Consider the following 15,372-nt stretch of genomic DNA (forward strand, 5'->3'; position numbering starts at 1 on the left):
CTTATTTCCAAATATTAGGGGAACACCACAGGTCATCTCTATTCACAGGGAGTTCTAGGTGGCTGGTTTGTGCTGTCCGTGCTGCTGGGATCAGAGGTGTGCCTTGAAGTGTCCCTGAATAGTCAAAGTATCACATGAGCAGGAAGGAGGCTTGAGCTTTCCTTTTGGTTACAGGGCGTATGCATAAAGGCTACTCAGAATTTAGGAGTTATATCTCTTTTCTTAGTCCCAGCCTGTGATGTGTGAAATGTGACCTGGATTGTAATCCAGATTCTTCCAGTAACTCGTGGTGAGAAAGACCTCCAATGAGCTGTATATCTCTCTGTGTCTCAGTTTGCTTATCCATTAAATGGGTTTAAGAAGAATACCTACTGCATAGGGCAGTTGTGTGATTAAGAGGGATAATTATAAAACTGCTTGCCCCAGTGTAAAGATAAAGAAACAATAACTGTTGATAAAGACAATGTCTATTCTTTAATGCTTGTTTTCTAGTGAAAACAACTGGCTTCTCTTCCAATCATTTTGGCAGCCGACACCAAATTCACCAAGTCAGACATTGAAATGGATGGAATAGAGAAATGAAAGCAATGGGTTCAGGGGTCAAAAGTGCTGCTGTACACTGGGTGAGGACAGACAGCTCTCCAGCCACAGGGAGACTTTGGAGTTGCCATGGTCCCCAAGGAGCCGGGAGTGCGACTGGGCTCTCTTTCCTTGGTGTTGTATCACCTGGACAGCACCTGATGTAGACTGGGGCTAGGGCCCCGTGGCCCGTTTTGAAAAGAAGATGTAGCCATATTAGTTAGACCTGTTTATAATTTAAGAAAGCCCCTATAGCCACATGGCATTGCTCAACTATGGCCACAGTATGGGCAGAGCCCGCATCCATCCACCGCATCCAGGAAGTGCTTCTGCATGGCCTTTCCTGTCCCCAGGCTCCTGTGCTTTTACTCCTAATTGCCTCATCCACTCGGCAACCCACAGAGAACTTGATGCTGGTCAGTTGAGTCTCCCCTTCCTGAACCATCACGTCAAACACACAGCAGTCTTGTGACTGCCTTAGAGGGTACAACCTCCTGGACAGGTTGGTGACATTCTACAAGTTCACTGACTATCTTCATTTGGGCACAACCTTTTCTCTGATGCAAACTGGGCACGAACTTAAAAGAATATTGACTCAAAAGCCACCAGTATGCACTTTTCCCCTGGAACCTAACCCCCTTGGAGTGTCCAATGCTTACCTCGTGCCCCAAAACATGATGCAACCCATGGGAAATCAAGTCACTTGCCAGTCACATGAAGGTCCCCTTGCTATTCAGCCAGCACAAAGGTCTTTGTGCTGGTCAATCCAGCTGCAGGATTCTAGCTTTCCAAGAAGAAGCAAGTTGATGGGAGCAAACACTGAAAGTAGAAACAGGCAGAAGCTTGTAGTGAGTATTTTCACACAGGGAAGATGGGGCTGGAGTGTTTAGGATGCCAAGGTAAGCAGACACACAAGCAGCCTGCTCATGCATGCACTCCTCACTTCATCAGCGCCTCAGGGAGAGGGAAAGGGGAGCTGGGCCCTGGGCCAGGGAACCAGAGCCGAGTTTCCGTCACTCACGTGGAGCCAGCTCAACTCAAAGCTCCAGTTGCAGACAGCTTCCCAGGACAGCCCAACCTCAGGGCAGCGGAGAAGCTGGGTGGTGAGAAGCAGGCAGAAGGGAAGAGCAGAGTAACATTCATCAGCTTAAAGAAGAATCCATGACCGTCATCTTCCTGGATCATCTTTTCCAGAACTTAGAAACAATGCAACACAAACCCTGGGGTTGCTAATATTTCAGGAGTCTGTATTTGATTTCCTCCACTTTTGTAAAGCAACATCAAAGTACTAAAATTGACCTTCCTACTCCTCCCAGAACAGGGTGTACTCCCCACCATTCAGAGGCAGAGCCAAAACCGAGAATGAAAAACAGCATCCCATCATCTGGTCCTGCCCAGAAACTTTATCCCAAGCTCAGTGAGGTGCTGTCCCCAGAGCTGCAGCCAGGGAGACTCCTCCAGTTTCACAGGCACACCCTCTTGTAATTTCCACCTCTTTGGAGTAGCAACTTGGATAAATTGAAAATGGCACATGAAACATCTCTGTGCCTTTCAAAGGGAGGGAGCATCTCTAATGAGCTTTTGAAAGAAAGCACAGCATCGCCTAGGGGAAAGAAATGTGTAGTGACCACCCAGGTTTGCAGACAAGGCTCTACGATCAAGCGTGGATACTAATTCCTGATTCCACCCAGTCTCACATTAATTCTCAGGAGTCAGGAGACCTACAAATGCACTCAGGACATCCAGACAGAGGCAGAATGCTGCTGGATTGGATGCAAAGGACCTGGTCTCTAATTCTAGTGCCACTTATTTCCTTCTTCCCCCAGGTCCATGACTCTGGCTTTGAGGCAGCTGCTTTCCCAACTCTCATTCATGGGAAACCCACCCTAGCTGAGCTTCCCACCTCACAGCAAACTGGAGAGAACCCATGCCAAGTGCTTCAGCGGCCGCGGGGATGAGAGTCCTACGCAAATATGAAATGTGGCATGCCGTCTCACAGAAGAACATGTTCCCACCAAGGATTGTTACAGAGAGCTGCCTTGTTCAAAGGTCCAAAACAGCTTTGGCAAAGGGTATCTCTCTTTCCATATTTGGCCACAAATATGAGTTGACAGCAAATGCTATGATTTTGAAATACATGGCATATTATTTTTGTGAGATAGTCTATCTTTGGTGGTATATTCCACAGCTGATATCCAATACTGTTAAATGTTGAAGTCAGAAGATTTTAAGCCAAAATAGGAGATAGCAATTAAGTAATGCTGTGCCCAATCTGTTGCCATTGGAGGCTGGTGCATTATCACTGGTTAAAGAGCAGGTGGGGAATTCATAACAAATATTAGTCACAAGGCTAACCCACCAGGCTCACATGGGAGAAGGAAAAAGGAAGAGGCTATAGGATCAGGATGTCTCTCTCCCCTGTCTGCAGATGTTATAAGTGGATCTGGCCCTAAGAAACAACTTCTTGTTTTAAGACGTTCTAGGGTGGCCTTGGCAGGTGAGTGGAGATTTAAAGTCAAGAAACATAGAATTTTGTGCATTATTTGACACATTTTTTGACCATGTCTGAATTCAAAATGGCCCCAGTTAGATTGGTGCTTTGGAAGTCCATTTTGTTTACGATGAGGATATTGAAAGAAATTCACAGGCACAATTTTCTCAAGTCAAAAATATAAACCTGATGAGTAGCAACTATATGGGAGGAAAGTGGGGTGAACACAGAGTGGTCTTCATAGTGCTGAGGTCTGACCTCACCCCCACCCCACACTCTGTGGGGCAGCTCTGGACTGCAATTCTGCCTGCTTGCCACTGAGGCATGGCCAGCATTTGTAGAAGGCAAAAAGTATCTGCAAAATGAAAGAGCCACTGTGACAATGTGGCTCTGTCATTTTGCAGACACTTTTTGACACAGAAAAAGCTCTGGCTGCAGATTGAACATGAACAACCAGAGGCCAGCAGGGTCAGCACCACCTCCACTCCAGTCTGGTCTGAGTGGTCATGGGGGCTGAGGCTATGACAGCTGACTCTTCATGAAAGCATCTATCGGGGGGACAGTGGGGATTTTGCTAGATTGACATCTGATCAAGGGTCTCCATGCTGTTGGATGAATTATACTTTCATTTTGTGTGGGTTTTTCTTTTTTTCTGGACAAACAGATATCACACAGAGTTTTGGAACAATCCTAACACACTTTGGACTTCTGGATGAATAAAGTTCTCTACCTACAAGTCAGCATAACACAATGAAAGCAGTAAGGAAGCCTTGAGTTTCCATCGTTGGATTCAGACTTCATGGTGAAATGCAAGTAGGTCACTTGCCTAAGTATAAATATGTGATCTCAATGTTGGCCAAAAAATGGGCAAAACTTCCTTAGGAAGCAAGGGTGAGAGGAGTGGGGTCTGAGAGCTAATCCAGAAGCCCAGAATTCAGCCCAGGATTGCAGGGGACCCCAGGCCTTTGAAAATGACTGGACTTCTCAAGGCTTCCAGGTCCTGGCCAGGTTGAAATCCCTGAGGACCATGGCTGCAGAAGAGTACAATGATGGGATAGCATAGGGTAGGTCACTGGCAGAAACCAATTGATATTTGTTTCTTTATAATGTAGAATATCAAGATTTGGAGCAGAGATTCTCAAGCTTGGCTCACACTAGAATTCCCTGGGCAGCTCTGAAAGGTCCCCAAGCCCAGGTGTCCCATCAGACCCACGGAGCCGGAATATGGAGGGGCCCAGGCATTAGACCTACCTTTCTCACCTACCATGAGATTTCACAGGGATAAAAACAACCTGTGTATGTATAAGCAGGTTAACTCTCATCAGGTTAAATCAAGCCTAGAGGAAGCAAATGACAGACATTACCTGACCTACAACCCCCAGGCACTTTTCTTCAGATGATAATGAGTCATTGCCGAGCAAGTGGCACTTCATTCCCCACTCACCTTCCCACAGGGACACAGATGCAGTCAGCCCTGTCCTCCTGTGCCATGTGGGTGTGGGGTGGGGAGGTGGAGATCACTTCTCCCCTGGCCTGCTTCTCACCTGTTCTATGGAGGACCCTATGTCCTCAGACACATATGAAAGACCCTCCTGAGAACAATGCCAGGCTGCACAAAGAAAATTAAGCAGCTGAAAAAAGGCTCTACCATCATGCTTAGGAAGCACTTAATCAAACATCTACACCTCTGCTCCATGCTTTTCAGGGAGCCCACACGTACACTGCACAACAATGGGAGGATGAGGGGTAGGTAGCCATTTGACCACTTCTGTGCCAGAAAGGAAGCACCATGCTTTCACACAGAAGATCCAGAGGAGGGGGGACCCTTGTCCTCCACCACTGCCAACCAAAGAAATGTGGAGGAGTGGAGATTGGTGAGTGCTGGGAGTGGGATTTGAAGTTGGACCTGCTGACGCCACCCCAGCATTCCCTCCACCAATTCTCAGAGCCACCCTGAGGCTAGTGCCCTAGGCCCCGACCTCTGAGAAGATACTTCCAAGGGCCGGCTGATCTCATCTGAGTGAAAACATTTTTCAGGAGTTCACAAACTCCTTATCTGGCTGGGCTGCCTTTCCATAGGGCCAAGCATGAGAAAGGCCAACCCTGGTGGTGGGTTTTGCCGTGCGATTAATCCAAATAACAAAATAAGTGCCCTGCAGTCACGAGACCTGGCCTCTAGTCAGGAAGCTGAGATTCTAATCCTGATTCAGGACACGTCAGCCTTTTAAATCTCAGATGACTAGAGACAGGGCCTGCATGTCCCAAAGACCCTGGGGTTGCTCAGAGGAGTTAGCACCCTAGAGGACGATCCTTGTGAGATCCTCTGGCAGGCCTAATACCTGGAGCCTGCCTCCCTCACACCACACACCTGCACTTTCCTTCCCAGCATCTCTTCTGTCCCTCACACCCACTTTCCAGCCAAGCCCCCAGCACCCTACTGTGGCCTGGCCAGGGCTCCACCAAAACTGCCAGCTCAGGCAGATCCTTCCATGTGGAAACTTCCCTTTCCAGCCCTCCTTAACTTCTGAGCAGCAGTCCCAAGTCCCACCCCTAGAAAGTGATGTGATGGGCTGCTTTGCACTGAGGTGTTAATGACTGACACTAGAGATTAGAGTTACAGAGGACCACAGTTGTCAAACGGGCCCTCTCTAATTACAGCGGAGGAAACTGAATGCCCACACACAAGGAGCCCTGTCCCTAGTCACACATCCAGCTGGAGCCAGAAGAACCTCTTCAAGGAGCTCTCAAATCTCAGGCCCCCATTCCTTCTATAGATAAGCCTGCCAGCTGGTGCAGCCCCTTTACGCAGCCTCCCACCCAAATGCAAAACGGTGAGCTGAGGATTCTGCAGCGCTTTTTCCACCAAGGCAAAGACAGACAACTTTCCCCTCTGCAGCCTCCGCGCCAGGAGATGAAACCAGACTTGGACCTCAGCATCTGGGTTCCTGATACCAGCTGGGGAAACACCGTGCAGAATGTACATAAAAACTCCAGAGGCCCAGAGGAGCTGACCCTGGTTTCATGCCGAACCCCTTACCAGGCATGACGAGTGTATGGACCTTTGGGGGCCCATCTGCATGAGCAGCATTTGCTCTGCAAACAGCAGAGAAGCCTTGCCCGTTTGCAAGCATGTGGTGCACACGTGTTTGCTGGCAGGGGTGTCTGCACATGGCCTGCTGAACAAACACATCTTAAGACTTTAAAAAAAAAAAACTGGAAACTGTCATTAATAATCTGATTTTTATCTTTATAGGGCTTTGGCCCCAAAGGTATCAGGCTTCCCTATTATCACATTTCAGTCAAGCTCGCAGCTCGCACTTGACATGATGTTTAATCTTGGCACATCAAAGGGAGGGCTCTGCTACATTTGTTGCTATTGTTACCAGTGCCTGAATCCATCTGTACTCCACCCAGAAACCTACTGCTCCAGACACAGGAATTCCACCCGCTTCCCACCTCAAGGCTCTCAGATACTTCAAAGCCATTTCCTCAAATAAATAAATAAATAAGAGAAAAGGGAAGAGAACAAGGGTAAAGTTTTTATTGTTTGTTTTCCGAAATGTTTCACTTCATTAAAATTGTAGAAGTCAGACCCGATATGCCTTGGGGTGTCCACATATGAAAATGGCCATCCTATTTTACTCTTACAATAAAAACAGAGCACTGTATGTTTATGTGAACTTTCAGAAGCTCAGAATATTCTGGAAACTTCTAAATGACAGAAAAGCTCAAAGCCCTGTGAGCACAGTGATGGTCATATGCCATCACTCTATTAGGAACGTGTGGCTCAGAATTGGCACAGAGTAAGACAAGCCTGTCTCCTGACCCACTGCACTCAGTGTGAGGTCACCTTGTGTGAGATGCTGTCACCATCTGCAGTGACCCCAGCAGGAGCCAACGAGGCCACAGGGGCAGGCTCTGGCCCTGTGCACTCCTCAATGGTTCTCAGTTCTTGCATGGCGACCCACCAATCCCTCCTCACGCACCATGGGAGGTCATGCTATGTCCATCTCCAAGGCCTGCCAGGATTCCCTTGGCCCCAGCTGGGAGAGTCTCCCCTGTCATTGTCCATACTGCTTCAGGCCACTGTCCACCCTGGATCATGTGCCTTTGCATATAGTCCTGTCTCCCTCTGAAAACAGTAGGATGTCAAGACCTAAGTGTCCAACTCATGCCTTAAAAGACAACAGCTGTGAAACACCTGGGTCAGAAGAGCACTCAAAGGAAACGGGGTGGAGCCGCTCACAGCCATTGCTCTGAGCACCTAAGGATTTGGTCAGGATTGCTTCAGCCCAGCCCCCATGGCAGAAGGTGACACTGCCCAACCCCAGGCCGAGAGGGATGGGGGCCTCCATGAGACCACTCTGGGAACATGACACATGTCCCTTACAGCGTGAGGACCTGGTGACCAGGGGTCTAATGATGCCCCTCACCTCCCACCAGGGAAATGGGTAGGGCGAGAGTCAGAGGAGCTATCTTCCAGTTCATATATGGAAGGGCCTGTAATCCCACAGGTCAACTGAACCTCGGGGGCCGTAGAGGGGTCCCAAGGGACCAGAATCAAGACACACCACCTTGAAGAGCTCCAGAAAGGCTGGATGGGGACTGCAGACACCACCAAAGCCCTGTGAGCATGTGGCCTCCTCACAGCAGCACCAGTTCAAGGAAGACTTATGTTTCACGTGCATTTGCTCCCTTCAACCACCCTGAACTCTCCAGAAAACTTGGGGGCTGGGGAGGATGAAGAGGAGCCCATGAGAAAAAATAGAAAAAGTGGTCCCTGCCCAGATTCCAACTTTGACTTCCACCCTGAAAATAAAGTTGAACTGTTCTTGTGGCTGAAAGTGACCGAGGACTGTTCATAACCTAAGAGGGAAAAGATGGCTCAAGGGGCCCGCTGCTCTTCATTCCTGCGGGAAAGCCACCTTCTCCCCTCCTGAAGAAAGTTTAAATGGCTGTGGACAAAATGCAAAGTTGTATCTTCATTACAATTTACTCAACATACAAGTTACATTTATTTCAGGCACAATGACCAGGACATTTTGCTCATGGCTAAATTTCAGTAAATATTGTTGAAGGAACAGGTTTAGTCTCGCAAAAACGAAACATCTAGGTTAGATCATGGGCAAAACACCACCTTCAGGGTATGCAGTTCTGAGGATATCATAGCCATAAAATGCTGCCCACTTGGTCCCCTCCTCTGGGACAAGCTCCTTGTCATCCTTCAGGGTCAGACTCCAGGCTCAACTGCCAATGCCCTCAAAGGCAGGCCAGGCTTCTCCTCCCCGAGGCATAACAACAACAATAATCCCAGCAAGAGCTGTAGCCACGGCCTTCCTGTGCTCAGGGCTCTGAGTTCAGCCTCCAGGTGGAGACTTCCTAGATGCCTAGCCTGGGAGGGAGATGCCATCAGCCCATTTCACAGGTGAGGATATGGGCACACAAGAGAGCAGAACATGTTTACAGACTCTGTCCATTATGATAAAAATGTCCAAAGTCATTATGAAATGAAACAAATGCATTTCATGCATGGACTGAAACTGACACTTACCACACAAAAATATCCCCCCACTGAGAGTTTGCCTGTCGTCAGCCCGAGTGTCCACAGGACAGAACCGCAGAAACTCGAGCTGTTTCTTTGACTCAATAACCACTGTGTTATCATTGTTTGTTCAAAACAAATGTTAAACACAGAGACGCCAGGGACGTGTACGACCCCAGGGCGGTGTGGGGAGGGGAATCGTAGGCCACACCTGCAATGAACTGAGAGGGTCCTAGGCTGTTATTAACTCCCACTGGAAACAAACTCGTGTGTCTGAACAACTGTATAACTGGGAGTTCTTCAAATTTACTTCCCTGCAGAATACATTTATTAAAGTGTAGGTTGAATAAGGTGCCAGTTTGAGGCTTACATATATATTATTACAATTCAACAGTAACCATTGGAGCCCTTGTTTGGAACACAAATGTTTTTCCAGGGAGAAGTATTTTATCACTGGCATCACTCAGAATCGCTGGTGCATGGTGACGATAAACAGAAGACAGAAGACAAACTGGTTGGCCTTATTTTTGTTTTGGGATTCTCTAAAGACAATGAGCACCCTCACTGCCCACAGGGAGGAGGAGAGGAGGAGACCACGCCCCTACTCCACCCTGCCCTTAGCATGCCACTGCCCAAGGTCACTGGGAGCAGGAGCAGAGCCAGGATGGAGCCCAGTGGTGTAACTGGGACTGTGTGTGCCACGCCCAGTCCACGTGGCCTTCCCTAGGAGCCTCCTTCCACCACGGCTCACAGTCCTTTTCAGGGTCACATCCCAAATAACCTCCCTGCACCCAAGTCACGGCCCTGGGTCTGCTTCTGTGGAAAATCCAAACCAGGACAAATGGATTTCTCCTGTCGATGTCCATGAATGCTCTGATCTGGAGAGGTCTTCACGAAAACCCACAGGCACCTGCTGTTCTTCGTGAAGACCTCTCCACATCAGAGCATTCATTTTTATTTGCTTTCCTATGGCAATCTTTTTAAAAATTACTAAAAGCACACTCTGTAACCACATGATCCAGCAATTCCACTCCTCGGCGCATGCCCAAAAGAAGTGAAAGCAGGGACTCAGACACATATTTTTACACCCATGTGCATAGGAACATTAATCACAATAGCCAAGATATGGAAACAAGGCCGGGCATGGTGGCTTACGCCTGTAACCCCAGCACTTTGGAAAGCCCAGGCAGGTGGATAACCTGAGGTCGGGAGTTTGAGACCCGGCTGGCCAAGGTGGTGAAACCCCGTCTCTACTAAAAATACAAAAATTAGCTGGGTATGGTGGTGCATGCCTGTAGTCCCAGCTACTCAGGAGGCTGAGGCAGGAGAATCACTTGAACCCAGGAAGTGGAGGTTGCACTGAGCCGATATCATGCCACTGCACTCCAGCCTGGGTGACAGTGCAAGATTCTGTCTTCGAAAAAAAAAAAATACATATGGAAACAACTCAAGTGTCCATTGAGGGATGGGTGGAGAAACTAAATGTGGTACATCCATACAATGAAATATTGTTCTGCCTTAAAAAGGAAAAAAAATCCTGTGATAGGCTATGTGACTGAAGCTTGAGGACTTATGCCAAGTGAAATAAGCCAGTCACCAAGAGGACAAATACTGTGTGATTCCACTCCTGCGAGGAACCTAAAGTAGTCACATTCGTGAACCAGAAAGTAAAATGGTGGTTGCCAGGAGCTCGAGGAGGGTAATGGGGCTCTGTTGCCTAATGAGTAAGGAGTTTTAGTTTTGGAAGATGAGAAAGTCCTGGACATGGGGGGTGGTGATGGTAGCACAACAGTGTGAATGAAATTAATGCCACTGAGCTAGCTGTGCACTTGAAAATACTTACAATGGCAAATTTTAGGTTATATGCATTTTATCACAATTTTTTTAACTAAAAAGAAAAAAAACTTTATAAAGAAAAAAATGTAAAAAGCCCATTTTGGATCATGTGATGTAAGTAAGCAGCCCTGGGCACTGTCCATGACCTAAGAGCATGACTCGGGGTCACAGTCGATAGGATCACTCAGAGGCAAAGGTCAGTGCTCAAGCCAAAGGACACTGCTGATTAGTGGTGGGAATGCATCTTCCCCAGGGTTCAAAGCCGAGGTCCGGCCCTGCCAGCTCAAGACAGCCAAGCACACAGTGGGACCACGGCCTCTCTGCAGCTGACACCGAGTGCCTACATACGACTCCTCTGTCACAATCAATTAATGCTGCTGATTTGACTTTCTTTGGTTTTAAGGTCTGTTTGCTATTAACTTGTAGAAGTGTTTGCTTTTGTAACTATAAATGCTACAAGCCTATCATAGAATTCATAGAAGTATGCAGAAACTTCTGCTTTACACATATATCTTAGTTTGGGCTCCCCCAAAACCTCTGAGACAGGATTCTAGACGCCAGGGAGAGAGGCAGTCCTGACCATGAGCTCCTGGGTGGAAGGGGTCCACGCTGCTTTAAGGAGCCATTTCTGGGTGAATCCAGAGCCCTCCCTGACCCTCACAGAGCTGCTCCTGGGGAAAGGAAGGGAGATCCTGCACTGTGCCTGGGTCCCTCCCCACAGGCCTGCAGGTTGACATCCACTGGGGCAAACATTGAGGTTCTGGTGGAAGCCAGCAGTTCTCAAACAGGAGAGGGCATCCAAACCCCCAAGAAGGTCTACTCCCACATGAATTATGAGCCCTGCCCAGGAGTCTCCAGTTGAGTCGGGGGCAAGAGAGACTGAGGGTCTAAAATTCTGGCAAATTCTCGAGTGAAGCTGCTGCTCTTCCCAGGACGTTCCCTTGAGAACCCCTGGACTGGGTCAGCTGAAGCCCTCTGCCTGGCAACCTCTGCACTGAACTCAGTCCCTTGGCCAATCCCGAGTCATTTGCTGCCATCCCAGACACGTGTCTTCACCTGCACTCTGCCCCGTGTCCTTGTAAATGGGAAGACCTTACAGCGTGGCTTTGAGAACTGAATTAAATTCAAGAGTGTTTGGAAGGGACCTGCTCCCTGTAGCAGCTCAGTGCATAGCACGGTGACACCAGTTGGTGCTGATGCCACCCCTGGGACAGAAAGGGGGCCCCTCCACAGTGGCCAGGAAAGTGACGTCAGCTTGGCCAAGATGGTGCTGCCCTCCTGATGCCACATGGATAGGCGTGCCCCATGGCAAACCAACTTATTTTCATAAGAAAACAAACAGGCCTGCATTATGGACTAGAGTGCTGAAAATGTGCCCACATTTTGAAGATGAACAAAACTTCAAGAAAATAAAAGATTTCTGCTTGTGGCTGGCCTCTTGGGAGTATGCCCCATATCCCAGTCTCTGTTTTGTGACTGGTGAGGTCTGAGGACTGTGGCCAGGAGGCTGGAGGAGAAGGGAATTGTGTTCTGTAACTGGACTACCAGGCTGAGTCCCTCGGGCCCTGTCAGGAGATGCTGATCCCGGTAGGGAGGGAGAGTCCAGCAGGGCTGGGAACCAGCAGGCTGGGGTCAGCTGAGCTCCCCACACCCACTCAGCTCATCGGTTGGCAGAGGAGTGCTCCACCCAAATCCTCCTACCCCGATGTCAAACCTTGGTGGTGCTCAAACTGTAGCTCCCTCCAGGTCCTGGAGGCCTGTTAAAGGACACGCCCCACCAGCTTCTGCTTAGCCCAGGTCAAGGTGAGACCCCTGACTCCAAATTTCCAACCGTTTCCATGGAGGTCGATGCTCCTGGCCCAGGGCCCACACTTTGGGAACCACTGGTCTGACCTAAAGGCGTCACCAACCGCACTCCAGCTGCTTAAGAAGAGCTTCCAGTCCCCCGGGCAACTGTTCCAGGGTGGCAAAGAGTAGAGGGAGTTCTGGGCCTTCCTCCCTGGTCCCACCTGCTCCCAGCCTGCTCACAGCCTGTGCGGAAGCTCAAGGGACCAGATGGGAAGCCTGACACTGCCTGGGGCCTGGGCTGGGAGCAGCCATTGCAGCCCCTCCCAGTACCAGGTGTCCTATTGCCCAGGGCATCCCAGGCAGCCTGCTCCCTTCCCTGGGCCTGGCCGCCCTGCTCCCCAAGCCACATCAAACAGAAACGGGGTCCTGCCAAGCTGCACGCACTGCTTACCCCTTGGCCTCTCGCTCACCTGACTGACTCCCAGTCCATTGGATTTTCTCTCTTAAATATTCTGTGTTTTTTTGAGGGGAGGAAGGTAAGTATGCTTGGGAGGGGATATGACCTGGGATTTGGTCTTGGCCTGGTGGGCAGAACCCCTCCAGACCCCCAGACAAAATAAACCTGCACATGATCCTAAAAACGTAAGTATTCTAATAGGGAAAAAAGTCCTACCTAGTTCCCTGAGAGGAGTATTAAGCCCCACAACCTGCATCTTCCCCCGCAGGCAAATGCCCCTTCAGATGAAGCAGTCCCAGGAGAGCCAGGCCCTGAATTCAGGTCCTACCAGATCCCTGGGGTGCAGTCAGTGAGGCCTCAGCTACTCACCAGATTCCAGGTTCTCCTCCCTGAAACCCAGGAGATCTGGACACTTCAAAGCACACACACTCCTACGTAAGCAGTTCTGGTCACAGGGGATGCAGGTGTGACCTGACACTGGCACAAAAGCTCTGCAGAGCAGTGGGCTCACCCACCCCGCCCTGCCCCACTCCACCTCACTCACCAGGGAAGTCACCTGGACCTCCAAAGAAGCTGGAGCTGGGTAACCTGACCTTTAAGCCCACTTTCTTATCAATTAGGCACCAGTTGGCACTTCCTCCTGCTCCTGCTCTTTGCTGGTTCTGCAGAAACAACGCACAGAGGTCTCAAGTCCAGCCCACTTTGTGAAGGCAAAGACAACTCTTACATGCACACATTCACACACACACATGCACACACACAAGCACACACATACACAGGCACACATGCACACACACAGAGGCACACACACATCCCATACAGACACATACACAGGAACACATGAGCACATGCACACACATGCACACAGAGACGCACACACATGCACACAGAGACACACACAGACACACATGCACACACAGGCTCACATGCACACACACAGGGGAGAAGCTGCACAGCAATTGCGTAGGCAGGTAAACATGTTCAAACGGGCAAGGCACTAGAGCACAGGGCAGGAAGCACCACAGTGACTTAGACCAAGCTCTGGCTCTCCCAGGCTCTGTGACCTTAAGCAAGTCACCTGAAGTGTCTGCATCTCAGTTTCCCAGCAAACACTATTGAAACAGAATGTTCAGAAATCAGATTCCTCCTGCAAGAGCCATTCTCAGGTAACTAGTATCAAAAAGTCAACTCAGACTTCTGAGGCCTAAGGAATCAGAACTGAGCTGGAGGAGGTAGGGGGCTCACAGCCCTGCCCCCACTCCCCAGGGATCCCTCCTGGCTGCCTTTGATTGGAGGCCTCTGAAAATCTGTAAGAAAACTTTAGTTTTCGGAGGAACCATCTGAAAAAGTTATTTTGGCCAAACCGTGTGTGTGAGAAAGAGAGCCATGATCTGCTCCAGACCCCACCGCAGGCTGTCCTCATGAAGGATGGAAGACCCCAGCTTTACAGAGCTCAGCCATTCACGGCTTACAAGGAGCAGTGCATATGGGGCCATGAGGTTCCAGAAGCAGGACCTCCCAGGGCTGGAGCTGGATCAGAAGAGGCATCATCCATGAGGTGGGATGACCCTGCACTCTGGGTGGGGGTCAACCAAGCAGACAGGATCCCCATGCTGTGTGGATGTGGTGTCGGAGGCAGGCAGCCTGGCTTGAGCCCTGCCCAGGCACTGGCCCCTGATCGATCTCTTTATCAGCAGAATCTCTTGCCCCTTGCCCTTAGTCCCAGAGCTCTGATTTTGTTCTGAGCATCGCTGTGTCTCTAAGCCTCACTTGCCAACTCAGTGCAGCCTCCTGACAACATCACAGCCAATGGGATCAAAACCAAAGTGTTGAGGGAACTTCTAGGAAGTCTCCTGAAAAAAGAAGGGATGCTCCTTGTTCCTCTCTTTCTCCTTCCTGCTGTCTGAAATGCAAACAAAAGGGCTGGGGCATCAGAAGTCATCTTGGCCCACGAGGTGACGAAGCAGGAGGGTGTCCTGGGTGAGGACAGACCCTGGCTGTGTCCCCCACTGAGGGGAGGCACAGGCAATGGGCTTGAGGTCGGTGGCAGGGACAAGAATTTGGATGCTTCTCCTGACCCCCAGCTCTATGGGATTCTCTCTGCCCAAGCTCCCCACTGGGTCCCAAGCCCAACCTGCAAAAGCGGTCCCTGTGCCTTCTGCCTAGACCGCTGCTTCCCTTGTGTGCGCTGGTGAACTCCCACCCAGGCTCCTAGTCACTACTGTGCTGCTGTCACTGATACCCCATATCCTGTTCTTTTATATGCATTTGATGATTTTCTGTTAATATGTTTCATCAATTACCAAGAGAGAAGTGCTACGTGTCCACCTCTAATTGTGAATTTGTTCATTTCTCCTTTCAGTGCCATCAATATTGCTTCATGTATTTTGAAGCTCTATTATGTGCCTACACACTTAGGATTGTCATGGCTTCTTGAGGAATTGATCTTTTTTTTGCTTTTAAATTTAACAGAGTTTAAGTGAGCAAAGAATGATTCCAAAATCGGGCACCACCCTAACCAGAATGGGTTCAGAGAGACTCCAGGGCTGCCACATGGTCAGATAACATTTATGCACAGAAAAAGAAAAGTTTTTTTTATCATTATGTAGTGTCTCTCTTTATCCCTGTTAATTACCATACTCTGACTTTTCATTTGTCTAACATTAATATTGCCGTTCC

This window comes from Symphalangus syndactylus, chromosome 3 (genome assembly GCF_028878055.3).
Source record: "Symphalangus syndactylus isolate Jambi chromosome 3, NHGRI_mSymSyn1-v2.1_pri, whole genome shotgun sequence".
NCBI lineage: Eukaryota > Metazoa > Chordata > Mammalia > Primates > Hylobatidae > Symphalangus > Symphalangus syndactylus.